This window comes from Sminthopsis crassicaudata, chromosome 2 (genome assembly GCF_048593235.1).
Source record: "Sminthopsis crassicaudata isolate SCR6 chromosome 2, ASM4859323v1, whole genome shotgun sequence".
NCBI classification, from domain to species: Eukaryota; Metazoa; Chordata; class Mammalia; order Dasyuromorphia; family Dasyuridae; genus Sminthopsis; species Sminthopsis crassicaudata.
The window spans coordinates 537,599,851-537,606,305 of NC_133618.1; the positions used below are offsets into that span (position 1 = coordinate 537,599,851).

Consider the following 6,455-nt stretch of genomic DNA (forward strand, 5'->3'; position numbering starts at 1 on the left):
AGGCTTAATTTCAACTCAGATCCTCCTGCTGATGCTTTATCCACTGGGCCAACTATTTGCCCCATGAGAAGTTCAATACAACCATAGATTTAGAGCTGGAAAGGAGCTTAAGGACCACTAAGTCCAATTTTCTCTTGTGGATGAAGAAACTTAGTCTTGGAGAAGTCAAATGATTCACACAATAAATAGACTAAACAGGATTTGAATCCAGAACTCTCAATTTCTTCTCACTCCCAAATCTGACACTTTCCCCAAGCCACAATGGTGTAACTCTCTTGTTATGTTTCCTCCTCCTTTGGCTGCTTCCTCTTAGTAGCACCTCTACAGCTTGCTGTTCTAAATACTTATTTCCTATAATGCACTGGTCAAGGCTGCCCTTGCTGTTCATTCTAACCAGATGTCACCTGCATGCAATGTGAAGGCGGAGGAGAGGGCCATGAACTCCATAGAGAATGTGCCAAGAAATAAGCTTGCCTGCTTTGCCTGTTGGGTGTGTTTGCTTTGTTGGAACACAGGCTTTTTAGTCCTTGAAATCCTAAAGAACAGAGTGTTATAGGAGGCTGGGAGCAAATCTTTGACATGTACAGGAATCAAAAGGTCTCCCTAAACAAATCATTTGAGAAGCCAGGCTGGCAGAAAAATGGGGAGAAGAATTTTTGCATCCAGCCTCCTTGCTTGTTTGTACTTCAGAGAGAAGATAAAGAAGGGAGGACTTTTTGTTGTTTTAAATCTGCTCTAGAACTGTGTTATCAGAGGCAGCCAGCTGGATTGAGGCTGGAGAAGGGAAGAAGCATTTCTTCAACACCTACTAAGTGCCAGGCACTGTGCTAAGCACCTTTTAAAAATATCATCCCCTTTGAGCCTTACCATAACAATTTGGGATAAGTGCTGTTATTAATCCCATTTTATAGTTAAGAAAACTGATGCCCAGAGAGTTTAAGTGATTTGCCTAGTCATTAAGTATCTGAGGTCACATCTGAACCAGTGTTTGTTACTCCAAGATCAGTGATCATCAGCTGCCTCTGGCAGAGAAGAAGGGAAAATAACCTGGCTAGCATCAAAGAGTAGGAAAAGGCTTCTTCAGTGTGCTTGAGAAGGGAGAAGAGGAAAGAAGAAAAGTTACCTTTTGATAAAGAACTTCTTATAATCTATTCTTTATGACTATGCTGAGAATCAGGGTAAGTGATGAGAGTTTCAAAAAAAAAAAAAGTATAGGATTAAATGAAGAAGCCAGGTAGTGTTATCCATTATAGTGGTTTGATGAGAGCAGTCCTGGAGTGGAGGGCTGAAGACTTGGTATTCAGTTGTGTCCAGCGCTTTGTGTTACAATTTGGGGTTTGGGGGCAGAAATATTGGAGTGATTTGCCATTTCTTTCTCCAGCTCATTTTACTGATGAGGAAACTGAGGCGAGGGGGGCTCAGGAACTTATTCAGGGTCACACAGCTTGTGAGTATCTGAGGCTAAATTTGACCAGCTCATTAACTCATTAGCTGTGTGACTTTGGGTAAGTAACTTCTCTTTGGGTCTCAGTTGCAAAATGCAACAAGAATAAACAATGATTTCTCAGAGCCCTTTTATATGTCTTACATATATAATGTCAATCAAATGACTTTTAACTGGCTATAAAATTCAGACAAAAGTTCAGGAACCCCTTTTCTAAAGGATTAAAATATGTAAGAGTGGTTGGAATTAGTTCATACAAGAAGGCTTATTGTTAAATTTTCAGTTGGAGCATTTATCTATTGGACATTGACAAACATTACATATCAGAGCTTGATTTATTGTTTTATTAGTTGTTTATAAATAAGAAAGTAATTAAGAAAATATTAAAAATGCAGATTAAGCTTTAAAGTGGGGATAGCTTGGTGGTACAGTGGATAAAGTACCAGGTCTGAAGTCTAGAGAACCTGAGTTCAAATATAGCCTCAAATATTTACTAGCTATGTGATCTTGCCACTTAAGCTTTAGTTCCTCCTCCCAAACAGTGTAGAGTAATTCCCAGGGCCTCCTCCCAGTTGCTTGTTAAACATTTATACTCTTGCAAATGTAGTATATTACAAAATTAAATCTTTATTTTTTTCCTATTGTCTCTACAACAAGTGTTCTTAATTTTTTTTGTTGTTGTTATGAAAAAAATTTGATTGGTATACAAGTGGGCCACTTTTCAGAATGTTTTTTCAATGCATATAATAAAATGCATAAGATTACAAAAGAAGTCAATTATGTTGAAACGTAATTATCAAAATATTAAATACGCAAATTCAGAGAGCCCAGATTGAGAGCTCCTTCAACCAAAACATGAACTTTTCAGGCTGGTAAAGACTTCCACAATACAATTCCAGCCTGCTTTTCTTTCTTTCACTTCTTTCATTTCTTATTTGTTATGTTTTAGAGCCAGTCAGGATTAAGTGTCTTGTCTAGGGTCGTACAGTTATTAAGTGTCCAAAGCTGCATTTGAACTCAGGTCCTCCTGATTCCAGAGCTGGTACTCAATCTACTGTACCACTTACCTGCCTAATTCTGCCTATTTTTCTAAATTTATTTGATATTACTCTCTTAATTATATTGATCTTGTTATTCTGCTAGCTCATCAAGCCATCTCCCACTTCTGCGTTGGCAAAGGTCCCATGTGTGTAGTGTATCTGAGCCCTAGAATTCTAAGCTTCCTTCCATGCTCAGTTCAGGTACTCCTTGCTACATACAGGTAGTCTTTTCTGTGATCTCACTCTTTTCAAAATTTCTCATGTTTATTTATCTAGATACATGTTGTCTGCCCTAGTAGGATACAAGCTTCATGGGAGAAAAGGTTGCTTTTACATTTTGTCTTTGCTTGTCTACCACCTAATATAACCCAAATAATAGATGTTTAATAAGTGCCAGCCTAATTGATGATGCATGCTGTTTGTTTGACTCAGTGATCCCACTTCTAAAGAGTATATTAGGAGCAATTGGACCCACTTGTCCAAAAATATTTATAGCCATTTTATTTGTAAGAGCAAAAAATATGGAAGCATCCTATACATCCAACTATTGAGAGAGGATGACTATGCAAAGAAGCAGTGATTTTGATTTTCTGACTCTAAGTCAAGCTGCTTCTGTAATAATATAATGTGATATCAGAATAATGAAATGTTATTGCACCATCAGAAAAGACAAATGTGAAAAATATAAGGGTATGTGGAAAGATGGGACAATAGGTTGAAATGAAAAAAACAGGACAATACTTTACCTGAAACTGATTATTTAAAAAAAATAATTATGGCAAGCACAAAACTGAAAAACAAATAAACAAAGGTGAGGCACATAAATCCCAAACTAGCCTTTTTACTATTTTATTCAAATTAATATGTAAATAAAAGTAAATGAATAATTGTATTATAAAACTAAATTAATAAAACAAAAATTGTAAATGATTTGGAATCTTAGCTTTGAATATGAGCTCATTTTAAATTTTATTTCATTTATCTGGGTATTTCATCATCACTGAGCTTGTATTTAGAGCCTACTGTGTGTTAGGCACTGTACTAAGTGCTGGGAATACAGAGAAAGGTAAAACATTTGTTTTTTCGTTAATGGTTACTGTTGGTAAATTTTTTAAGTGCCTTCTAAAATGTTTGATAATACTGGGAGGAAGACAGACGTTTAACATGCTGTGTTTGCCTTCTGAGAGGCTATACTTTTGGGTATCTACTGTCAGTGACAGTACAGACCACTTCCCTTTCCCAAAGGTCACAGAATGACCAAAGAACCTGATAATAAAACCATCAGAGTGGGGTCTGTTTCACACAGAAAGACTAAATAGATTATAGGATCATGGGGATTAAGAGCTGGGGGACTTTGGATAGCATCTAATCTAAGCCCTTCATTTTTTACAAGAAATTGAAGCCCAGAGTTTAAATGACCATAGTGCTCAGTGGCTGAAGGACAGAGATTCAAGGCCAGGTCACCGGACTACAAAGTCTGCTCTCTCTCTGCTAGGCCAGTGGTCTCCAAAATGGGGCCCTGGCCAGCTGGAGAGCAGCAGGATGACTTTAAAGAGTGAGAGATCAACAGTGAGAGGGAGGGAAGACCTGTTCCATTCCACTCTCCACAAAGTAGCAGGGCTTGCCTTCAACAAAGGCAAACACCCCCCACCACCACCACCACCAACTTCCTGAGGGATGTGCAAGTTCTGAGTCTCTCCCTTTGGGCCTAGAATGGGCAGTTTTAATCTAACCTTCACCAGAGCACCTGCATTAGCAGCTGTTAAGGTGCTAATGGGAAAATTCTTCCCTTAACCACCCCTAGTGAACCCATTGCCTGTTCACCAAGTCACATGGTAGCTGTAACAAATTTCCTATGACTCTATCCTGTCAAGTATAGTTTAAAAAAAAGGAAAGGAAAAGGAATCGGCATAAGAAAATCAGACTTGTCCCTCAAACTCCATCCAGTCTCAAATCCCATCTTCAGTGTGGGAAACAAAGATGGATTTGTGTAAGGAAAAGAATGTTCTACCTACTCTCAGTCTTACCACTTCTTTGGTGTAATGATTAGTAATAATAATAGCAATAATAATAATAATAATAATAATAATAATAATAATAATAATAATAGCTAGTGTATTGTGAGATTTGCAAAATGTTTTCTCTATGTTATTTTTTTTGGTTCTCACAACCCTGTGAAGGAGTAGTTATTATTACTCCCATTTTATAGATGAGAAAACTGGATGAGAGCAGTGAATGCCTTGGCCAGGATCACACAGCTAGTAGGTGTCTAAGGTAAGATATGGACTCAGATGTTCCTGGTTCCAAGTCCATTTTTCAGTCTACTTTGTGTCTGGAATAGATCTCCCTTTTCTGTTTTTTTTTCTGTTGCTCCAGAGAGCAAGATCAGCAACAGCATGCCGGAAGAAGTTATAAAGAGATCGTTATTAGCTGAACATATGGAAAAACTTTCACACACTTAGAACTGCTCAACAATGGAATGTACCGCCTTGAAAATGATTGAGACCTCCCTCCCTGGAAAGGGTCAATCAAAGGCTGGCTCATCATCTATCTGAGAAAATGGAGAGGACTTTTCCACACTGGGAGGGAATTTTGGCAATTGAAACTCCTAAATCCTTTCTAACTTAGAAATTCTGTGATTTGAAGGTAATAATATTCCACAGTGGGGGCAAAGGGGGTTAGGGTATTCTTTCATTATCTATGAGGTTCTGTCCTGCCTTCTTCCCTCCCCCTCAAGTTCTATCCTGGGAGTCTGACCTCTTATAAGGTGGATCAGGCTCTTATTTCTAGCTCTTTGGGTCTTTACATCCCTATTCCAGACCCTCAAAGAAAACTGCTTAAAGCTTAGAGTTTGGCTCATGCCTAAGATCTCCTGAAAGGGGAAAACAGAGATTTACTCAATGAACAATATAGATCAGATATGTTTACATTGCTTTATTATCTCAAAGCATGAGGGTCTTTAATGTTGAATCACACAAATCCCTAGAATCCCTAAAAGTGGCCAGTACAAAGATTCAGCATTCCATTTTCTGTTGTTGAGTCATTTTAGTCATGTCCAACTCTCTGTGACCTCATTTTGGGGTTTTCTTGGCAAAGGATACTGGAGATGTTTGCCATTTCTTTTCCCAGCTATTTGACAGATTGGGAAAGTGAGGCAAGAAGGATTACAGGACTTCCCCAGGGTCACACAGCTAGGAAGTATCTGAGGCCAGATTTGAACTCAGGAGGATGTCTTCTTGACCCCAAACCCAGAGATCTATCCACCATACTATCTAAGAGCTCTATACTCCAATTTAATTTCTGCTATACTAACATTCTAAGACTTCTTGGCTCTGTAAAGCAGAAAATACTTTTTTTTCCCCTCTAAATTTCTATTATTAAATCCATTTCATTTTTTACAAGTATTGCTGAGTGACTCCCCACATCTGTGAGGCAATATAAAAACCTGAAGCAACCTTAAAATTAAAGAAAGAAAAAAAACTGCAAGTAGGACCCAAAGTGGTGGAGTGATTAAAAAACTGGTCTTGGAATTCAGAAGATCTGGATTCAAATTGTGTCAAATTGTGTCAAATAATTGACACAAGTCAAGTCACTTAAAAGTTCTCTAGGTTTCCATTTCTTCATCTGTATAATGAAAGTGTTAAACTTTATAGCTCCTGAAACTTTTTCCACCAGTCACTTTTTGTCCAAGAAATTTTTATGTAACGCCAGATATATAGGTATACAAATCAAATATTTACCAATAATAAATCCTAATTTTGTGACCCCCACATTCAATTACAAGACCCCCATGTGAGGTTGCAAACCAAGTTTAAGAAGTTGGGCTCTAAGGAACAGCCCTCAACAAATCAAGATTTCCTAAGGGCTTTCAAGCTCTAAACATTTTTTTAATCCTTTGATTCCACATTCCTGCCTTCAATGAATTTATAACCTTATTCAGTAGACAAGCCGAAGAGACAGGAAATGATTAA

General features: G+C 37.8%; 1 long non-coding RNA gene across 1 annotated transcript; it reads left to right on the forward strand.

Moving 5' to 3' along the window:
* Positions 1–427: 427 nt before the first annotated feature.
* On the forward strand, positions 428–6,136 carry LOC141553701 (uncharacterized). The gene is made up of 3 exons (XR_012485592.1): positions 428–1,178; positions 4,694–4,758; positions 4,861–6,136. It is a non-coding gene; the product is annotated as an uncharacterized LOC141553701 (long non-coding RNA).
* Positions 6,137–6,455: the final 319 nt, after the last annotated feature.